Consider the following 23,056-nt stretch of genomic DNA (forward strand, 5'->3'; position numbering starts at 1 on the left):
CTTCATTGATTATTACTAACATAATATATGCCAACTCTTATTCTGGAAATTAATAATGAAAGGAAAAGTATTAAGCATTTATACTGCCCTTCCAGTATGCACTGAAATTCATGGTAACCAAATAGCCCTGGTTGATGTTGAAAAGTTCTTTACAAAAAAATACCAGTTAATGGAGAAGGAATGATTTAGAAAATAATGATTTTGCAACTGTTGATGAAATCAGTCTTTCCAATTTAAATAACATCATACAACCTTTCCTAAATCTTCCCCCTCAGATAAGAAATCTTTTTCTTTAAATTCTATTATGTCCTATATTTGTACTTCTCTTATTTATAACACTTACTCATAGTACAACAAAGAAGAAAGTGTTATCTGTGGTAGATCATGACCCTCCAATGAATCACACCTATGTTTTAATGCCCCTGTAATTCTCTTGTGAATCCTCTCCCACATGGACTCTGGGCTGGCCATGAGACTTGCTATGGCTGATGGTAGAGTAACAAGTGAGATAAAAGCAGATACTTGAAAAGTGGTTGCACAGCAGAAATTGCTCGAACTCTTCTGCCACCATATAAGCCCAGACTGGCCGCAGACACTTGTGGCCCAATTAACATAATCAGCAATCTGAGTGAGGCCACCTTAGACTATCCATCTCAATCAAACTGACAGATAATTCTATGAGTATGAGCAACTTTAAGAGAGTCCAGCAGAAGAACCACTCAGCTAAGCCTCACCCAAATTGTTGATCTACAGAATCTAGAGCAAATAACTTGGTGGTTGATTTAGCCAAAGCCAAAGTTTGGGTTTATTATATACCAATAAATACAATTAGATACAATGTCATATCTTCTCCACAAAAGAGAAAAGCAACCTTTTTGAGGATAGGAATCCTATACAGGGTGACATATTCACCACAAATCCTAGGACACAATAGAAGTCGCCACCTGAATTTAACTGACACACAATAGTTTTCATAGATTAGAAGAGGATTAATGTAACTACTCCAAGATTTATATCATTTGATTTTCCATTTTTTCTTTTATAACTTTTCAAGGTAAACAAAAAACTGGAAAACTAAATGATAACTGACAATCTGGTTTTCAGGATATTTAAATAAAATTAAGATGTTTTCATTCTTTGACAATACTCATTGGTCGAAAGGTTGTTGGAAAACCAACACTCATACATTGTTAGTAGGAGTGTTACTAAATACACAAAACATACATATTATCTAAATTACTGCTAGGAAATTACCCAGTGGGCAAATTCACAAAAATACCACCTATATTTGTACAAGCATGTTCACCACAGTGTTGTTTATAATAGCAAAACTGGAAACAAACTAAATGTCTTTCAATAGGAGACTAGTTAAATTTTGATAATCCATGTAGTAGAATATAATGTAGTTGTTAAAAACAGAAAAAGGCAGCTCTCCAAACTATATTAAATGAAAAAAAAAACAATTCAACTTCATGAGTATGATCATATCTGTATAATGTTAATGAAAATTGATAGAATCCAGACACAAGTACAGCCTTTTCAATAAACCCACCCACCATCTCAGAGAGACCTAGGTTTCATCTTACTTAGCCTACAAGCATTCTCCAGAGGACAAGTCAGCAAGCCACAGACCCACCTTTCCCCTGACACCTCCCCTCAAAAAGCCCACTGAAAACCCTGGCCATAAAAAGATTTTTGATGTGTTAAAGACCCCTTTTCCTTTGTTCTGCTGGCCAGGACAGAGGGGTCCCTCTCAGGTTTAGCAATAAACCTGCTTAAACTGTTGAGTTTGCATCCCTTCTTTTTCCTTTCATCTATATCCTCTCTTTTCTTTCAGATATATGCATCAAAAAATTGTGGAGAAGTACATAAGAAACCATTAGCAATGATTACTGGAGAAGGGACCTTCCTTCCACCTTTCATTTTATACCTTCTGTGCTCCTAATCCTAACTTCTCCTGGCTGTCAGCCTAAATCTTCATATAAAATTTGTGCCGTAAATTTCCAGTCTTGGAAACAGTCACTAATACTCTTCATTCTTATCTTCATTATAACTCTAATACCTTTAAATTTGTCTCATAATTCATTTTTGCTAGTTACTTTTTTTTTTGTCCTCAGGGTTCTTTCTCATTTCTCCATCCTCTTAAAATTGAGTACATCCTGATCAGGAACAAATCCTAAAGTAGAAAGCTTATTCAGACTTTTGTAATAATATGACCATGACCTAGAAAAGTTTAGTACCATATAACTCCACAATTTTCAATCCATCATAAAACCACGTATAATAAATAGGATGCTTCTTTAGAAATATATCACATTTAACCCTAACTTATTTATATCATCTTTCAGCTGAGAACAATTCCTATTTTCTGAAATGTGAGCAATTCTACCCAACCAAGAGCCATCTACAACTTTAGTGAGCAAGGTAGTCACCCAAGTTGTTAAATTATTCATTCTGAAATGCATACAATCCCTATTCAATTTGTCCCTCAGTGTTTCTCTAAGAGGTTATCCCCATTGCATCTGATTCTAGCCTTCTCCAAAATTTCTCAAGTGCCAACACACAATATACTTCTGAATCCTTAAGTTTCCTGATTAACCTACTGACACACAAAACTACACTATGCCAGAGAAGGTGATCAGAAGCATATACTTATCTAAATGCAACTGTCTCTTGCTTTTGTTTTCAAAAGGGCCTGCCAAGTGTTCCCAAAACAAAAGTGCACCTAAATCTAGGACTAGTGATTTAGAATACAGAAGTTAGAGTCATACAGACCTGCATCCAACTTCCAGTTTACCCATTCAGAAGCTTTGTAAATATACTTAACTTCTCTAAGCCTCAAATTCCCATTTGTAAAGTAAAAGTAATAAAGTTGGGCACACAGAATCATTGTGAGGATTAAATGAAATAATACATGCAAAATGTTTAAACCAGTACATAGCATTATTTAGATACACTATAAATAACAGACACTTACATTAAGTGCACCTTTCCCAAAAAAAGACTTGAATCAAAATGTAAAAGCTGGAAAACATCTCAGAAATCATATTCCAATTGTATTACTTCATAGATACGGAAACTAAGCCCTAGCATCACTCTGATATCTAATGGTAGAGCTGCAATTTAAACTTAGGTTTCCCAGGCCCAATTCAATATATTCTCTGTACTATCTAGAACGTTTCTTGGTCATCCCTCTGATACTCACCAAGACACTTAATTTCTCTATCTCAATTTCATCAGTAAGTTTCAGGTCAGGACAAGATCATGGGTTCTTCTAGCTCCAAAATCCTCATTACATGATTCATTTGGTCCCTAAGCTGGCTAACTTAAATGCATGTCCATACAAAGTCAAATATATTTCCAATTTTGATATGCTTAGCTTTTTTTATGGACACTTCCAAAACTCTGAAAATTAGTTATTGGTTATTAATAATTATATGAAATTAATGTACCTCTCAAAAGCAGCCAAGTCAGAAAAAAAGAGGAAAAAGCACCCAAATCAGTAAGAAACTAAGACTATTAAAACTAATCATAGATAAGTTATTAGAAACTAAATTGGGCTTATGGACATCATACAACTGACTCAATATTAAGTAAAAGAACAAAAGCTTTTTTAATATCTAACACATTTTTTTAAATATCCAACAAGTAATTAAATATCTACAATATAAATAAACTTGATCTACTATTTTAAGCAAGTTTAGAATCAGGTGTTTTGATTCAACAAGTATGGCTAAGCAGACACAAAAATATACCAAAATAAAGATGACGCTCTAGTTTTAAGAAGAAGACACATTTCTAACAGGCACATGAAAAGATGCTGCACATTGTTAACTTAGAGGGAAATGCAAATTAAAACCACAATGAGGTATCATCTCACACCAGTTAGGATAGCCAACATCCAACAGATAAGGAACAACAAATGCTGGCGAGGATGTGCAGAAAGAGGAACCCTCCTACACTGTTGATAGAAAAGTATATTAGTTCAAACACTGTGGAAAGCAATATGGAGGATCCTCAAAAAACTCAAAATAGAAATACTATTTGACCCAGGAATTCCATTCCTAGGAATTTACCCCCCCTTAAAAAAACAAGATCTCAGATTCAAAAGACATATGCACCCCTATGTTTATCGCAACACTATTTACAATAGCCAAGACATGGAAGCAACAACCTAAGTGTCCATCAGTACATGAATGGATAAAGAAGAAGTGGTACATATACACAATGGAATATTATTCTGCCATAAGAAGAAAACAAATCCTACCATTTGCAACAATGGATGGAGCTGGAAGGTATTATGCTCAGTAAAATAAGCCAGGTGGAGAAGGACAAGTACCAAATGATTTCACTCATTTGTGGAATATTACAACAAAGCAAAACTGAAGGAACAAAACAATAGCAGACTCACAGACTCGAAGAAGAGACTAGCAGTTACCAAAGGGAAGGGGGTGGGGGGGTAGGAAAAAGGGGATTAAGGGGCATTATGATGAGCACATAATGTAGGAGGGTCACGAGGAAGGCAGTATAGCACAGAGAAGACAAGTAGTCACTCCATAGCATCTTACGACACTAATGGACAGTGACTGCGATGAGGTGTGGGTGGGGACTCAATAATATGGGTGACTGGAGTACCCACAATGTTGCTCATGTGAAACCTTCGTAAGATTGTATATCAATGATACCTTAATAAAAAAAATGAAAAAGACACTTTTCATTTTTAAGTTTTAAAACCACTTGATGGAACTGGGAAAAGTACTGATAATAAAATTTCCTGAACAGAGCATCTGTGGCCCATGCTCAAAATCCCAGCAAGTGGTCTTGAAAACCCATTTTGTAGCACTATAAAATCTAAGAGAAAATCTAATCTAGTGGGTATGAATTAGTGTTATAAAAGATATGTAAAATATCTGTTTCAAAGAAGTAGAACACAAAATTTAAATCCACTCTGAAATAACCATCTTTTATGATGCAAAAATCCCTGAGAAAGACTATCCAAATAGCAGATGACTCCTAATTCAGGTTCTCAAGGAAACAGACTCCTGAGACTCCGAATTCTGCAAGCAAGAGGGTTACTACGGAGTACCTTCAAGAACACCTGTGTGGGCACAAGAGCAGTATGTCTGGGAGAATCTGAACTGTATCGTCAGTAACACAGCTGCACCAGCAGCCTAAGCTAATCCTCCTGAGAGTCCTGAAGCTAGCTAGGACAGCCCTTCAAAGAAGTCCCTAATCAAGGCAAGAGGATGATTTTTTGTATCCTCCACATCAACCAGTAACGAAGTGCAGGCTGATTCCAGGAAGGGGACATAATCTTGGGTGAGACAGCTTCTTCCTTCAGCAAGGACAACTCCCAGAGAAGGATGCAGCTGAGCCATGACTCCAGGTAGCTAGGGGAATGCCTCTCTGTCCTGAAGGAGGTCTAGATGCTGCACCTAGGTATCCATTACAATGAATGTATCTTACTTGCATTTGAGTTGCCCATAAAGAGTTATACCCTGGGAGTGGGAGGCAGGTGGAAGATCTGAATAGAAAAGGAAACTTAGTATCTTCTGGAGCCTACTATACGGCAGGTGCTGTGACAGTCAACTTAGATGAGTTATCAAATTTAAGACTGAATACTTGCTTCCTGAGACACCTTTTTTCTCAGCAAAGATGCTAGAAAACAGGGTAAATGGTATCAGGGTTTATTATACAACACGCTTAAAATGCTATTTTGGGGTTGCAAATAATCTGCAACTCAAAATCCTGGTACTTCCTTGGTTTTCAACACCTTTACCCTGAATATCACTTCAGAAATCATCTTTGCTGCCCTCACTAGACAATTAAGGAAAGTGAAGCCAAGAAAAGCTCAATGATTTGCCTAAGATCACTCTGGTAGCAGACACAGAACCTGAACTCAGGTCTTCTGATTCCAAATCAACTGACTTTTCTACTTGCTCTGGTGTTTTTATACTTGTACCTCCAGGGAGAAATCCTGGGGCAAAACCTTTGAAACTGATATTGGTCAAATGGAGAAATAAAGTGGGAGAAATGCGTTTATTTCTTGTAAGCACCGGTCCTGCATCTCTCCAGACCTGGCTGCAGAAGAGAAGAGAGACCCACCCAACCTCTCTATTTCAGATAATTACCTATTGATATGGAGATGGCTACTTCTCTCCACCCCTTGGAAACACCTATTGATATGGAGGTGCACTAAAGTGAACCATGAGATTCTGGAAATACTGCAATTTTACCCACAATACTGAGAAACTCAACAAAACTAAAATAACCCTGAGACATGAATCTTATTTTAAAACTCAGAATAACAACTTCCACTAGATTATTTACATTTTAAAAACCGTAAACATAAGAAACTTGAGCTTTATACTAGTTAAAGCAATGTCAGTTGGTAGACTGCTAAAAGAAATATTCTATGTATTTATTAAAAATAATAGCTAATACATAACCTCCATAACAGTGTGGGTAAAACTGTAGTATTTCCATGATCTCTTGCCTGGCCTTAGTGCATCTCCCTATCAAAAGGTGTTTCCAAGGAGTGGAGAGAAGTAGTCCATCTCCATATCAATAGGTAATTACTAGAGCAAGTGAGGGTATATCTGGACCAGAGAGGTGGAGTCCTTTTTCTCTGCAGCTGAGTCATGAGAGGCATAGCACAGGTGGATAAAGTGAACGTTCCTGTGGCCAGGATTCTCATCTGGCCCTGGATAGCTAGCTAACTACACACATGTGGGCAATGCATTACTGACTCTATATAGAGCCCTACCCAGGGCTCTGGGAGACACATCGGCATGGCTGCAAGGCTGCAAGAGAGCAGAGACAGACTGGAGTGGTGGCAGTGTGAAGGACAGAGACTGAGACAGCTGTGAGGGTAGAGAGCCCAGAGGCAGAGATGGCTTGCTGCATGCAGACTTGCTTTCAGTGGATGGGATTCTAGTGACTGACCTGCCACCATGGAAATAAAGTTCGGTATAACCCTTTCACCCCAAGAACATTCTACTGTCATTTCTTTGGTCACATCGAATCCATAGTGAACTTGCCTGGGGCTGAAACCTATTGGCAAGACAACTGGCATAGTCAACAGGATTCAATGTTGACCAAGGAAAAGAAAAGGCTGCCCTCATGGGAGAGTTTTAAGTAGCTGCACCTATGGATGGGGAGACATTCGAGTGTCCCCCTGTGGACATGTGGTACTGTGAAGGGGTGGAGGACTGGGGTCCACCCCAAGAGAAACAAAATCTGTTGCTGACAGAAATGGTGTCACTACGAAGTGCTGTGGAAATAGTAAAGGATGTAGTGGTAACTCAAGAGGAAGAAGCATGAGAAGGAGCAGAGGCCTGAGAAGGAGTGGCATGGGAAGAAGCAGCACACAGGCTGCCAGGTGCCCTGGGGCAAGAGAAAGATGTACTGGAGCTGTCAGCCTCAGAAATGGAGGAGCAGAGGTTTGATGAACAGGGGAGGCACTGACAGTGCCAGAGGCATCAGCCCCTCCTCAGTTGAAACCACACCTGATTGAAAGCTGGTGGAAAGCCACGACTCGGCAACTGCAGATTCTTTCAGCAGAGGTGCAGCCCCCTCCTCAGGTTGTGGAGCACTCCATGTTCTGCTTCTATCCTCAGGCTCAAGCACAAAAGTAAATACGGTCTGCTTCTTGAAGGAAGAATTTAAAGGGCCCAGTGATGGTCACAAGGACCCAGATTTGGGTTGGTCTGAAAAGGGAGTAGCAGACAGAAAGAAATTAGATGACTGGAGCTGTGGTAGTGGTTGGGACTGGAGCGGTGGTTCTGGCTGCTGAGGATGAAGCAGAAAGCAGAGATAAAGTAACAAGACAGGCCTGTGTGCCTGCAGGACTTTCTGCTGGAGAGGCTGGAGAAGGTGGGTATTGTAAAGCCCAACCTCTGTTCTTTTGGTTAACTCATTTGAGCAGAACTGGTTTGAATACAGCCAGGATGACCAATTGGTGGCAATGGATCTCCTCAGGCATGAGGATTATTATAATTTGTCATAATTTTTGTTACTTGTATGTTTTCTATGTTAGTATGGAATTTGGCTACAATGCTCCAGCTTTCTCACACAGGGGCCATGCAGAGGATTGAGGGCACATAGATTGGGAGGGGAGAATCCTGGAGGGGTGGAGTGTGGATAAAGTGAGCGTTCCTGTGGCCAGGATATTCACCTGGCCCTGGTTGGCTAGCTAACTACGCAAGCGTGGGCAATGCATTGTTATTGACTTTATATAAAGAACCCTGCCCAGTGCTCTGGGAGACACAGTGGCATGGCTCCAAGGCTGCAGGAGAACAGAGACGACACTGGAGTGGTGGCAGCGCCAAGGACAGAGACTGAGATGGCTGCGCAGGTAGAGAGGCCCAAAGGCACAGAGCGGCTTGCTGCATGCAGACTCGCTCTGAGTGGACAGGATTCTAGTGATTGACCTGCCACTGTGCAAATAAAGCTGGGTATAAGCCTTTCACCCTAAGAATGTACCAGTGTCATTTCTTCGGTCACACTGAATCCATAGTGAACTTGCCAAGAGCTGACACCCATTGGCAAGACAGCACTGTATAAAGATAGGAATGTTTAAACATCTTCCAAGTATTACTTAGCAAATAAAGTTCAAATAAAATATCACTGAGACTCTGTAAAATATTTTATATTAGCATACTTATATAAAACTTAACCACAGTCTGATATTAAAAATTGAGATGAGGAAAGAAAGTGGGTTTTATTAAATTTCATCTATTGCTATGGCCTATGCCACACTTAAAACAGGTATCTATGTAACTAAATTATTAATGTTATTGCATTAAGTGTCAATCAGTCATAGTGCATGTATTCAGCATAGGTCATCCTAAAGGAAGCTACCCTACCACAGTACATGATGAGAACATAGCCAAAGACAGATTATACGACCCAATGTCTATCACCGATTGATCAGCTATGATCACCTGGACCAACCAGCAGACATCCACATGCTAGCTAGGAGTCAATAAAATGGTCCAGTGGCAAGCAAGAAAAAAAGGCTAAGAATCAACTACTGCTGATTACATGTTTAAGCCTTTGAATTACAATTATAAAAAGAAATTCATTAGCCATACAAACTGACACTAAACAAATATACAGTGCAGTCATGAGGTAAAGTAAGAGTAAATGAGAGACCAGAGCAAATCAAAGTTATAACCCAGGCAAAGTTTCAAAAGAACATAGACACTGAGTATGCAGAAGCTATGAAGAAAAAATTAGAGTACAGGGTAAGAAAATTAGCTGATAGCAGTGTGGATAAAATGAGAGTTCCTGAGGCCAGGATTCTCACCTGGCCCTAGATGACTAGCTCACTGCACATCTGTGGGCAATTCATGGCTGTTAACTCTATATAAAGAGCCCCACCCAGTGCTCTGGGCACAACACGGGTGCAGGGCTGCAAGGCTGCAGGAGAACAGAGCAGAGGCTGGAATAGTGGCAGTGCCAAGGACAGAAGCCCAGAGGACAGCTGTGCCAGACAACTGCAGAGAGGCCCATAGGACAGCTGTGTGGGATGACTGTGCAGAGAGGCCCAGAGGACAGCTGTGCAGACAGAGGGGCCCAGAGGCAGAGACCAGCTTGCCGCATGCAGACTTGCTCGGAGTGAACAGGATTTTAGTGACTGACCTGCCACCTATAAATAAAGTTGAGTATAACTCTTTCACCCCAAGAACACTTTGCTGCCAATTTCTTTGGTCACATTGAATACATAGTGAACTTGCCTGGGGCTGAAACCCATTGGCAAGACAGGAGGAACAAAACTATATAGATATGGAGGGATTAAAGATGGTGGCGTGAGAGGGGAGACAGAGGCTTCCTCCTAAAACCACATATAATAAGAAAATATAATTAATACAACTAATCCGGAAAAAGCAACAGGAAAGAGGACTGCGCCAGACTGCATACACGTGGAGAAAAGAGCAGATCTCACAGAACAGAGTAATGAACCAAAGCTGTGGCCTGGCGGGACCCAAGCCCTTTCCCCACCCCAGCTTACCTGCAGGAGGAAGAGAAACGGAGTTGGGAGGGAGTGGAGGCCTGGGACTGCTGAATACCTAACTCTGGAGACCTGCTCTGGGAGCACAAACCTACATTTCATGGTGCTTGCATGGTACTCTCATGATTAGGGGGTTGGAAAGCTAAGACAGGCAGAATTCCTGGAGAGACTGAGATTCCAGCCACTTGTGGAAAGCAAGGATCCATATCCGGCTGCTCTGGGACAAAAGAAAAGCAGACAGTCTGAGAGACTTCCTAACAAAGAAGCCCTAAGCAAGAGGGCTGCTAAAGGGGCAAGGATGGCACAGAACTTACTGCTCAGGAGTAAGGACAGATAGACAAAATTGTCCGGATGCACTCTGCCCAAGAGTTGGGAGCTCTCATGACCTTCAGGTGCTCCAGCTCCCTGGCTGACTACACAGCTTCAAGGACCCCCTCCATGATATGCAGCCTACTGCACCTTTCTCCCAGTCAGCACCACCTGGATCGCAAACTGGCAAACTCTACCCTGGCATTAGGCGAGCCAGAGGGAAGAACTGTCTACAGCAACTACAAAGGCAAAGCATAGAAGCTTATTCCTGTGTGGTCGGCCCACTGGTTCAGGCCGTGGAGACAGGCATAGCAGCCGGGAAGCAGGAAACAGCTTTCCTCCCCCCAGGCGCCAATACCACTCCCCTGCAACCCCCAACATTGCTTCAGGGGCTGAGCAGCTCCCGAGAATAGAGCTTCTGGACACTAGAGGGCACCATATACAAACATGAAATGCCAAAGGAAAACAGTTCAAAGTAAAATTAATACAACCCCTGAGAAAGATGTAATTGACATCAACCTCATGAATCTTCCTGAAAGGGAGTTCAAAATAAAAATCATTAACATGCTCATGGAGGTACGGAAAGATATTCAAGAACTCAGGAAGGAATTCCGGTCACAGATCCAATCATTGAAGAACACAATGGAGGGTACTAAAAGCAGATTAGATATGGCGGAGGAGAAGATAGGTGAAATAGAAACTAGAGAAGAGGAATACAAAGAAGCTGAAGCACAGACAGAAAAAAGGATTGCTAAGAATGAAAGAATATTGAGAGAAATGTGCAACCAATCCAAATGGAACAATATTTGCATTACAGAGATACCAGAAGAAGAAGAGAGAGAAAAAGGGGTAGAAAGTGTCTTTGAGGAGGTAATTGTTGAAAAGTTCCCCAATCTGGGTAAGGAAATAGTCTCTCAGGCCATGGAGATTCACAGATCTCCGAACACAAGGGACCCAAAGAAGACAACACCAAGACATATAGTAGTTAAAATGGCAAGGATCAAGGATAAGGACAGACTATTAAAAGTAGCCAGAGAGAGAAATAAGATCACATACAAAGGAAAGCCCATCAGGCTATCATCAGACTTCTCAGCTGAAACCTTACAGGCCAGAAGGGAGTGGCATGATGTATTTAATGCAATGAAGCAGAAGGGCCTGGAATGAAGATTACTTTATCTGGCAAGATTATCATTTAAATTTGAAGGAGGGATTAAACAATTTCCAGATAAGCAAAAGCTGAGAGAATTACCTCCCATAAACCATCTCTACAGTGTATTTTGGAGGGACTGTTACAGATGGAAGTGTTCCTAAGGTTTAATAGCTGTCAACCACAGCAAAGAAAGTAGAACAGCTAATTACTAAGTATATGCAAAATTAAATTAACTATCCCCAAAGTCAATCAAGGGATAGACAAAGAGTACAGAATATGATACCTAACATATAAAGAATGGAGGAGGAAGAAAAAGGAGAAAAAAAAAAGAAACTTTACATTGTATTTGTAACAGCATATTAAGTGAGTTAAGTTAGACTCTTAGATAGTAAAGGAAGTTAACCGTGAACTTTGGTAACTGTAAATCTATAGCCTGCAATGGCAATAAGTACATACCTATCGATAATCACCCTAAATGTAAATGGACTGAATGCACCAATCAAAAGACATAGAGTCACAGAATGGATAAAAAAACAAGACCCATCTATATGCTGCCTACAAGAGACTCACTTTAAACCCAAAGACATACACAGACTAAAAGTGATGGGATGGAAAAACATATTTCATGCAACTAATAGGGAGAAAAAAGCAGGAGTTGCAGTACTTGTATCAGATAGACTTCAAAACAAGGAAAGTCACAAGAGACAAAGAAGGACATTACATAATGATAAAAGGGTCAATCCAACAAGAAGATATAACTGTTATAAATATCTATGTGCCCAACACAGGAACACCTACATATGTGAAACAAATACTAACAGAATTAAAAGGGGAAATAGAATGCAATGCATTCATTCCAGGAGACTTCAACACTCCACTAACTCTGAAGGACAGATCAACCAGACAGAAAATAAGTAAGGACACAGAAGCACTGAACAACACATTAGAACAGATGGACCTAACAGACATCTACAGAACTCTACACCCAAAAGCAGCAGAATACACATTCTTCTTAAGTGCACATGGAACATTTTCAAGAATAGATCATATACTAGGCCATAAAAAGAGCCTCGGTAAATTCAAAAAGATTGAAATTGTACCAACCAGTTTCTCAGACCACAAAGGTATGAAACTAAAAATAAATTATGCAAAGAAAATGAAAAATCCCATAAACACATGGAGGCTTCACAACATGCTCCTAAATATAACCAATGGATCAATGATCAAATAAAAACAGAGATCAAGCAATATATGAAGACAAATGACAACAATAATTCAACACCACAAAATATGTGGGATGCAGCCAAGGCCTTGCTAAGAGGAAAGTATATTGCAATACAGGCCTACCTCAGGAAAGAACAATCCCATATGAGCAGTTTAAACTCACAATTAATGAAACTAGAAAAAGAACAACAAATGAGGCCCAAAGTCAGTAGAAGGAGGGACATAATAAAGATTAAAGCAGAAATAATAAAATCAAGAAGAATAAAACAATAGAAAAAATCAATGAAAGCAAGAGCTGGTTCTTCAAGGCAATAAACAAAATAGATAAACCCCTAGCCAGACTTATCAAGAAAAAAAGAGGGTCTACTCACATAAACAGAATCAGAAATGAGAAAGGAAAAATCACTACAGACACCACAGAAATACAAAAAATTATTAGAGAATACTATAAAAAATTATATACTAACAAACTGGATAACCAGAATGGACAACTTTCTAGAAAAATACAACCTTCCAAGGCTGACCAAGGAAGAAAGAGAAAATCTGAACAGACCAACTACCAGCAACAAAATTGAACAGGAATCAAAAAACTACCTAAGAACAAAACTCCTGAACCAAATGGCTTCACCACTGAATTTTATCAAACATTTAGTGAAGACCTGATACCCATTCTCCTTAAAGTTTTCCAAAGAGTAGAAGAAGAAGAAATACTTTCAAACTCATTCTATGAGGCCACCATCACTCTAATACCAAAACCAGGCAAAGACACCACAAAATTATAAAATTACAGACCAATATCCCTGATGAACATGGAGGCAAAAATACTCAACAAAATACTAGCAAACCAAATTAAAAAAAACATCAAAAAGATCATCCATCATGATCAAGTAGGATTTATTCCAGGGATGCAAGAATGGTACATTCGAAAATCCATCAACATCATCCACCACATAAACAAAAAGAAAGACAAAAACCACATGATCATCTCCATAGATGCTGAAAAAGCAATTGACAAAATTTAACATCCATTCATGATAAAAACTCTCAACAAAATGGGTATAGAGGGCAAGTATCTCAACATAATAGAGGCCATATATGACAAACCCACAGTCAACATTATACGTAACAGCGAGAAGCTGACAGCTTTTCCTTTAAGATCGGGAACAAGACAAGGATGCCCACTTTCCCCACTTCTATTAGTCATAGCACTGGAGGTCCTAGCCATGGCAATCAGACAACACAAAGAAATAAAAGGCATCCAAATTGGCAAGGAGGAAGTTAAACTGTCCCTATTTGCAGATGACATGATATTGTACATAAAAAACCCTAAAGAATCCACTCCAAAACTACTAGATCTAATATCTGAATTCAGCAGAGTTGCAGGATACAAAAATAATACACAGAAATCTGTGGCATTCCTATACACTAACAATGAACTAGCAGAAAGAGAAATCAGGAAAACAATTCTATTCACCACTGCATCAAAAAGAATAAAATACCTAGGAATAAACCTAACCAAAGAAGTGAAGGACCTATACTCTGAAAACTACAAGACACTCATGAGAGAAATTAAGGAAGATATCAATAAATGGAAACACATCCTGTGCTCATGGATAAGAAGAATTAATATTGTCAAAATGGCCATCCTGCCTATAGCAATCTACAGATTCAATGCAATTCCTATCAAAATACCAACAGTATTCTTAAATGAACTAGAGCAAATCGTTCTAAAATTCATACGTAACCACAAAAGACCCCAAGTAGCCAAAGCAATCCTGAGAAGGAAGAATAAAGTTGGGGGTATTATGCTCCTCAACTTCAAGCTCTACTACAAAGCCACAGTAATCAAGGCAATTTGGTACTGGCACAAGAACAGACCCACAGACCAATGGAACAGACTAGAGAGCCCTGATATAAACCCAACCATATATGGTCAATTAATATATGATAAAGGAGCCATGGACATACAATGTGGAAATGACAGCCTCTTCAGCAGCTGGTGTTGAAAAAACTGGATAGCTACATGCAAGAGAATGAAAGTGGATTATTGTTTAACCCCATACACAAAAGTAAACTCAAAATGGATCAAAGACCTGAATATAAGTCATGAAACCATAAAACTTTTAGAAGAAAACATAGGCAAATATCTCCTGAATATAAACATGAGCAACTTCTTCCTGAACGCATCTCCTTAAGCAAGGAAAACAAAAGCAAAAATGAACTCATGGGACTACATCAAGCTAAAAGGTTTCTGTATGGTAAAGGATACCATCAACAGAACAAAAAGGCATCCTACAGTATGGGAGAATATATTTGTAAATGACATATCTGACAAAGGGTTAACATCCAAAATATATAAAGAACTTACATGCCTCAACACCCAAAAAGCAAATAACCCGATTAACAAATGGGCAGAGGATATGAAGAGACAGTTCTCCAAAGAAGAAATTCAGATGCCCAACAGACACATGAAAAGATGCTCATCATCACTAATCATCAGGGAAATGCAAATTAAAACCACAATGAGATATCATCTCACACCAGTAAGGATGGCCAGCATTGAAAAGACTAAGAACAACAAATGCTGGTGAGGATGCAGAGAAAGGAGAACCCTTCTACACTGCTGGTGGTAATATAAGCTAGTTCAACCATTGTGGAAAGCAATATGGAGGTTCCTCAAAAAACTCAAAATAGAAATATCATTTGACCTGGGAATCCCACTCCTTGGAATTTACCCAAGAATACAACTTCTCAGATCCAAAAAGACATATGCACCCCTACGTTTATTGCAGCACTTTTTACAATAACCAAGATATGGAAGCAACCTAAGTGTACATCAGTGGATGAATGAATAAAGAAGATGTGGTACATATACACAACGGAATACTATTCAGCCATAAGAAAGAAACAAATCCTACCATTTTCAACAACAGGAATGGAGCTAGGGGATATTATGCTCAGTGAAATAAGACAGGCGGAGAAAGACAAATGCCAAATGATTTCCCTCATTTGTGGAGTATAACAACGAAGCAAAACTGAAGGAACAAAATAGCAGACTCAAGAGACTCCAAGAAGGGACTAGTGGTTACCAAAGGGGAGGTGTGTGGGAGAGTGGGTGGGGAGGGAGGGAGAAGGGGATTGAGGGGTATTGTGTTTAGTACACATAGTGTGGGGGATCACAGAGAAAACTGTAGCACAGAGAAAGGCAAACAGTGAATCTGTGGCATCTTACTACACTGATGGACAGTGACTGCACTGGGGTATGGGTGGGGACTTGATAATATGGGTAAATGTAGTAACCACATTGTTTTTTCATGTGAAACCTTCATAAAAGTGTGTATCAGTAATACCTTAATAAAAATTTAAAATATATATATATATATATTGATACAAGGGACACAAGTACGTGAGGAATCATTGAACACTGGAATGAATAGGCCTGTAATGGAATTCCTGAGTAGCACTGCCTTGGATCCTTCAAAGTCTCCCAGTGAAAATGTCTCAGAGACTCAGCCCCATGCTAAGTTTCTGGTTTTGTTTTTCCATGAAATTCCACCTTTCTTATTACCAAGTATATCCTTTTAACCACAACAATCCTATTTTTGAGCTAACCTGATGAAGCCTTTATTCCTGGAATCAGATGAACCTAATGAGAACTAGTATCACTCTAGATGATCTATAAAATATGTGTCTCATAGTAACACAACTTCAAAAGAAAGAGTCCTAATTATTGTAAGATACCACTCCATTCCCAACTCTGGTTGACTAAACTAGCGATGGACACTTGGCCCAAAGGTAGCAACTTTTCTGGCCAGCTACAGATCTGTGCATGACCCTAGATTCTTCTCCTGGGATCTAGGAATTGAGACACTAGTCATGCAAAAAACGAAAGTGAAAAGGAAGTAGAATCATATGGTCGCATAGCCATTTGGGGTCTTGAGCATACTGAGTAAGCAGCAATGAGGAGGATGGACACAGAGACAAGCTGCCTGGGTCTATGAGAGAATGAGACAGAAAGAAGAGCTGTCCCTGTCGCTGACACCATTCTAGGTCCTTCTCTCTAGAGACCCAACTGTACCATCAATTACTTGTTCTTGGATCACTTTGAAACCTTAACAATAAATCCCCCTTTCAATTTAAACTGACTTGAGGAAGTTTACAATCCTTTAAAGTAAAAGACATTTATTAGAACATTGACTAAGGACGGCAAATTTCATTCATGTATTTAATACTAGTTTGTTTCCTCTGCTCCGTATTTCTTGGAAGAGTAGTCTGTGCTCCCTTTTTCTATTTCTTTAGCTCCCAGCCAATCATGTCTAACCTTTATTTCACACTCATCTTCCTCACCAAACTTGTTCCTCCTCCTTTTCTATTCTTTACCTTAGTCCATTCCACCATCCTCTCAGCTGCCCAAACTACTCACAGGTCAGTAAGTCCTATCAATTCTCTCTCTTACCTTTCTTGAGTCAGTCTATTCTTTCTCTAACCCTAAAGCCAATGCCTGAATTTAAGCCTGGACCAAGAACTAGAGATCCAGAATTCTAAATCAGTGGAAGGACTTGGGAATCTTTCTTATTTTTTTATTTTTTTAAGGATTCTGAATGATTTTAACATGCAACAATTTTAAGAATTAAAAAGTTATTATTTGCTAGTTGGTCTCTCCCTTAATGGAACCTCTCTACACAGCCACCAAGTAGTCAACATGTATTACTAAAAAACCACCAAGACTCAAACACTAAGTTAGGTCCCACTCATTAACAAAAAAACAAAATCCATACCCTAAGGAATCTCAGTCCAATAGGGAAGAAGTAAACAAATTATAAAAACAATGTAATACATTTTCTAGAGGTATGTAGTGTAGCAGCTACTACATCCTAAGCGTTTATTGAATGCTAGGTATTGTAGTGAGTGCTTCATGAACATCATTTCATTAAATCCTTGCACAACACTGTGAAGTACATATTATCTTCAATTAACAGACAAAGCAACTGGGTCTCAGCTTGAAATTTTACACAAGGTTTCACCCTTATGAGTGGGGGAAACCAGAGCTTAAACAAAGGTCTAATTCCAAAAGTCCATTCTCTTAATTAGTTTAGGGTTCTTTGGGAGAAGAAAAAAAAAAGCAGACAAGTAACTGCTAATGTCACCTGAACTGAGCAACATAGACAAGTGATAGGACTCTGAGCAGCATAAAGAGCATCCACAGAGGGTTTGAAAAAATGAGAGAGAACAGGGTAAGTTGTAGGAAACACAATTAGAGAAGATGGGAAGTTCAGTGCATAAACAGAGGTATGTGAAGATGAGCATTAGATGGTACAAAGGGGCCAGAGCATTATGGGCTTTGTGTGCAAAGGTAAAATCTCCTATGGACACTAAATAGTCACCAACAGATTTTAGACAGAAAAGTAATTCACCTGATTTACTTTTTATAAAGATTATCAGGGAAAAATATTTTTGGAGGGTATAACTCCAGGGAGAGGAAATCCCAGGGCAAAATACCTCTAAAACTGAAATCAAAGGGAGAAGTAGAGTTTAGAACCCGTTTATTACTTACAAACTGCAGTACCGGGGCCGTCTCTCTCCTGCTCCAGCAGAAGCAAGCAAAGCCTACCCGCAACCTCTCAGGTTCAGATAAGCCCTCGGTTGCCTAGGTAATTACCCACTGATACGAAGATGAATTACTTTCTCCACCCCTTAGAAACGCCTGTTGATGCAGAGATGCACTAAAGCTAGGCGAGAGATTCTGGAAATACTGCAATTTTACCCATAGAGAGATTTCCTTAAAAGAATTTTAATCATTTAAAACTTTCCATGGCTCCTTATTGTCCATAGTATAAAGTCCAAAACCCTTTCCAGTTTCAATCCTCATCCACATACAGAAATACTAACAATTCCCCTTTTCTGTGTTAAGCCATTTCATGTTCTTGTATTTTCCTGCTCCCCATCTCTAAAAATGCCTTCTCTCCCATACTCCTTCTTGCCTGAGTCACTTTCCACATCTGCAAGGCCTTCAACAATCTCCATTCCGTCTACACCCCCCACCCTTCCTACCACAAAATTGCTTTTTCTTTTGTGCTCACACACTCTTCCTCTGTGTATCTATTAATACTTATCACAATGTTTTGTAATTATCTAAGTATCTGTCTCCCTGCTAAGGTTCCTCAAGAGTATTTTATCCCCAAGCCCAGCACAATAATTAGCACAGACTAAATGTTCAACAGTATGATGAATGAATGTGTACACACAAAAAAAATAGGGATTAGTAAGAGATAAAAAAGGGAGTGATAAGTTGTTCCTTGAAGAAATCTGGAATGCATAATTACAAAACATGAAAATTAACATTTATAGAGAGCTTACTATGTGCCAGATACTGTTGTACCGCCTTTACATGTATTAATTCATTTAGTCTTCACAACAAACCTATGAAAAGGGTACTATTATTATGACCATTGCTATGAAAGTCAAGTAACTTGCCCAAAGATACTCAGCTAGTAAGGGTACAAATACCATTCCAGGCAGTCTAACTCCATAGTTCAGGTTCTCAACCACTAATTATATTGTTGCTTTAGCTCTAGCAAAAAAACAGGACAAAAACAGAAAAATTAGTTCAGGCCTGGTTCCTTTATATCTTAATCTCTTCTTTATTCTTAACACACTAAAAGTAAGTCCACAAAGAGAAAATAATTCCACTTTCTAAAATTTGCTTCAATAAATAAGTAATAATTTCATCAAACTTAGATGTGTAACTAATCTGGGAAGCCTTCTCTAACACCTTCGTTTAGATTAGGGCCCTCTAGCTTTATGCTTTTGGTGTTCCTAAGGCTCATCCAAGGATGTGACCATATAATTAGATGATTCTTTAAACAGCTCCTCTGCCCTCCCCTGAACACTAAGCTCCACAGGGGCTCATTTCTGTTTTACTCATCAAAGTAAATGATGAGTCCACAGCACATAGCAGACCTACAATGGATGTTTGGGGAATAGGTATGTCAAAAGGTCTTCCCTATTTATCATCTTTTTTCTTCTCACATTGTCATCATCTTAATGCAATTCATTACTACTTGGTGCCTAAAATATTAAAATCACTCCCATCTAATCTCTGCCTATACTTTCTATGGTTTTAATACGTCATATGCAACACTAATTAATCTTCCTAAAACATGCCTTTTGATATTCATTCAACAAATACTATTAACTCTTACTTTATGTTTCAAGGAAAGCAAAATATGCCACCCCAAAATATGCCACTTTGGCATATTGTTTATTTTTAAAGGCACTTTAGAACAATCAATGCACTCCGACCCTCCTTTTTCTTCCTGAAAGCAGGAGATAAAACTCCTATGTGAAAGACACCCTTACTGTACAGGAGAAAAGACATTCTCATCACCAGAGACAGAGAATTTGAGGCTGAGAAATCTGTACAAACAAACCTTGTTAAATTAACCCTCATCTTATTAGTTACTTCTTCACTATCACTGTCTCTTCAGCCCAAACTCCTCTAGGCAACACTGTAACCAAGAAGGCATAATAATCCCAATCAAAACCCAAGAAAACATCAGACAATGTATTGTTTCTTTGTCTAAAAACTGTAAACTCTTTCTGTGCTGGTCACTTCTTCAGGACTTCCTTCTCTTGGGAAGGCTCCCACGTACATGAACAATTTAATCAAATTTTTATGGTTTTCCCATTTATCTTTTGTCAGTTTAATTATTTGCACCCAGAGACCCAAAGAGGTACAGGAAAATTTTTCCTCCTGAACATAACAAATATATTTCACTGCATAATAAAATCTTACTAATTTCCTAATGCCTACAGAATAAAGTTCAGTTACCTTTGTTTGCTGAAAGAAACAAGAAGGAAAGCCACCCCAGACCTTTGACTCTAAACCACTCCCCACTAAAAGGAATAGGGCTCCTCAGAGAAATGGCTAATTTCAGATCTGGAAGAGGATAGGTAAAGCCTGAGCTTGGAATACCTCGTTATGCCAGAAAGAAAGGAGGAGCTCAAAAAAATGATAAGAGCATATCAAAAGGACATAGGAGCCACCCTGAAGGGGCTCCCAAATCTGGGAAATTAGAGCACCAAAATAATTAAGTACAGTGATGAGTCATAAACTAGTAAGAATTGCAACTGAGTTCATACTAATAGGAAGCGTTGGAGGAAGGAAAGAGGGAGCCCAAAGAGAAGGAAAGGAAGGAAGGAGAGAGGGAGGGAGAGAAGGAGGGAGGGGAGGAAAAGCCAAAGACCAACTGCTAAACATGGAGGGTGTGCTGGAGTGGGAAAATCCTCATTTCACAGTTATTATGGTGTAGACTAAATCAGGCAAGGATCAACAATGGATGATAAATCTAGGAAAAATTTGTTATAAGGAACAGGATATTTGCATGGTCTTATAAGTATCTGCCTATTAATTGCAAAGGAGGAAAAACTATTATTATACAGTTAAAATATTGAGCTATACCTTGACCTTTGACAAGGTTATCAAAATGAACATCACCTATGAATAACAAAAAGATATGGGCCTGCAGATGTGATTACTTGAGGACACAACATCCTCTAGGCAACACTGTAACCAAGAAGGCATAATAATCCCAATCAAAACCCAAGAAAACATCAGACAAAATACATGAGGCATATTGTAGGGAAATATAAGCAGCAGGAGATTTATATTCTCCAAAAATTTCATAAATTACAAAGAAATTCTGTGGATATCTTCCAGATTAAAAGAGGCAAAGGCAACATGAAAATTAAATACAATATGTAATCCTAACTGGACTATATACTGGTGAGAGGGAAATGCCACAAAGGATATTATCAGATCAATTGACAGAATTGGAATTATGCATAGTAAATTGTATCAATGTAAATTTACGAAGTTGATAACTGTGGTTACCTAAGAGAATATCCCACTTCTTCACTGAAGTATTCAGAGGTGAAAGATCATAACTGATACTCAAATAATTCAGGGGGGAAAAATTACATACATAAAGAGAAAGAGAGAGAAGACAGGAAGAGAAGAGAGAAGAAAATGAGCAAATGATAAAGCAAATAGAATAAAATGTTAACAATAGGTAAATCTGGATAAAGAGTATGCAGCTGTTCCTTATTATTTTATTATCATGTTTTGTAAGTTTGAAATTACTTCAAAATAAAAAGTTTAAAATGATATACTAAATGTATTATATACATAATATAACATATAAGGTATATACATATATATACTAAAAACATATGTACTATATGTATTCAACTATATCTAAACTGTCCAATACAGTAGCCACTAGCTACATGAGGCTGTAAGGTTAGTCTAAGCTGAGATGTGCGGTTAGTGCAAAATACACACCAGATTCAAAAACTTAGTATACAACAGAGAAATGTTAGATATCTCATTAATAATTTGTAAATTGATTACATGTTGAAATATTTTAGATATATTGCATCAAAGGAAATACATTTTAAATTTTCACCTTTGTACTTTTCTTAAATGTGGCTACTAGAAACTTTAAATTACATAAGTGATTCATATTTGCAGTGGACAGGGCTGAGCTAGACAATCAAGAATCTCTACAATGAGGTATTATACTATCTTTGTAAATTTCTCCCTCAATTTCTCTCTGCTCTAAACAGTCACTTAAAAAGTCACTTGGTTTTAAGCTATTTAAAGGTAGGGATTGTATTTCATTCACTACTATACCCCCAGTAACTAGTCATAGCAAGTGTTATAAATACCTGTTCATTGAAAGGCAACATGGAAAGGAATGAGGGAGGGCAGGAAGAATGAACTTGTTTCCACCTCTAAATCTTTGTTTATACTGTAACTCCTTCTTAGAATGGAACTTTTCTCCTCCTCTCCAAATTACACACATTCTTTAAAACCCCATCCCATACCCACTTTCTCCAATGAAAATCCCACTCACATAGGTTCATTCTGATGTTTCCTCCTCTGTACTACTACATCCTTCATTATCTATTCCATTTACTGTGGCACTTAAGCATATAAATTCTTTGCGAAACAAGTTAGGTCTCATATTTTCTTTTATCTTCCACAGTGGCTAGGAAAGTGCTAACTGTGTCAGTTGAGTAGTGGTGGCAAAGGCAAAACAGTGCCAGAGGAAGGGAAAAGGATTGAAATTTGGGAATATTTGGCTCTACTGTCAGTTTTGACATCTACTCTGTTGCCTTGGATAAATCACTTAATCTCTGTTCCTACATGCTCATTTTTAAAGTCAGACAGAGCTGATGACTATCAAAGAAGCCATTTTTCTAAAATTCTAGAATAATTAAATCCATTTTTCTTTGGCAGGATTATTGATATATACCAGTAAAAGGAAATCTAATAGATTAATGTTAAATCACAG

At 38.6% G+C, this 23,056-nt stretch overlaps 1 protein-coding gene across 5 annotated transcripts in view; it reads right to left on the reverse strand.

Annotated features, from left to right (window-relative positions):
* The window catches only part of EEA1 (early endosome antigen 1), a 138,271-nt gene that overhangs the window by 111,389 nt on the left and 3,826 nt on the right, over positions 1–23,056 (reverse strand). Inside the window, exon 2 of one of the 5 annotated variants that reach the window (XM_073213616.1) lies at positions 7,509–7,709. The exons of the other annotated variants lie outside the window; for them this stretch is intronic. The gene's annotated coding sequence lies outside the window, so the exon portion shown is untranslated. The remainder of the gene's footprint in view (positions 1–7,508; positions 7,710–23,056) is intronic. 5 annotated transcript variants of the gene reach the window in all.

This window comes from Manis javanica, chromosome 10, assembly GCF_040802235.1.
Source record: "Manis javanica isolate MJ-LG chromosome 10, MJ_LKY, whole genome shotgun sequence".
Lineage (NCBI taxonomy): Eukaryota > Metazoa > Chordata > Mammalia > Pholidota > Manidae > Manis > Manis javanica.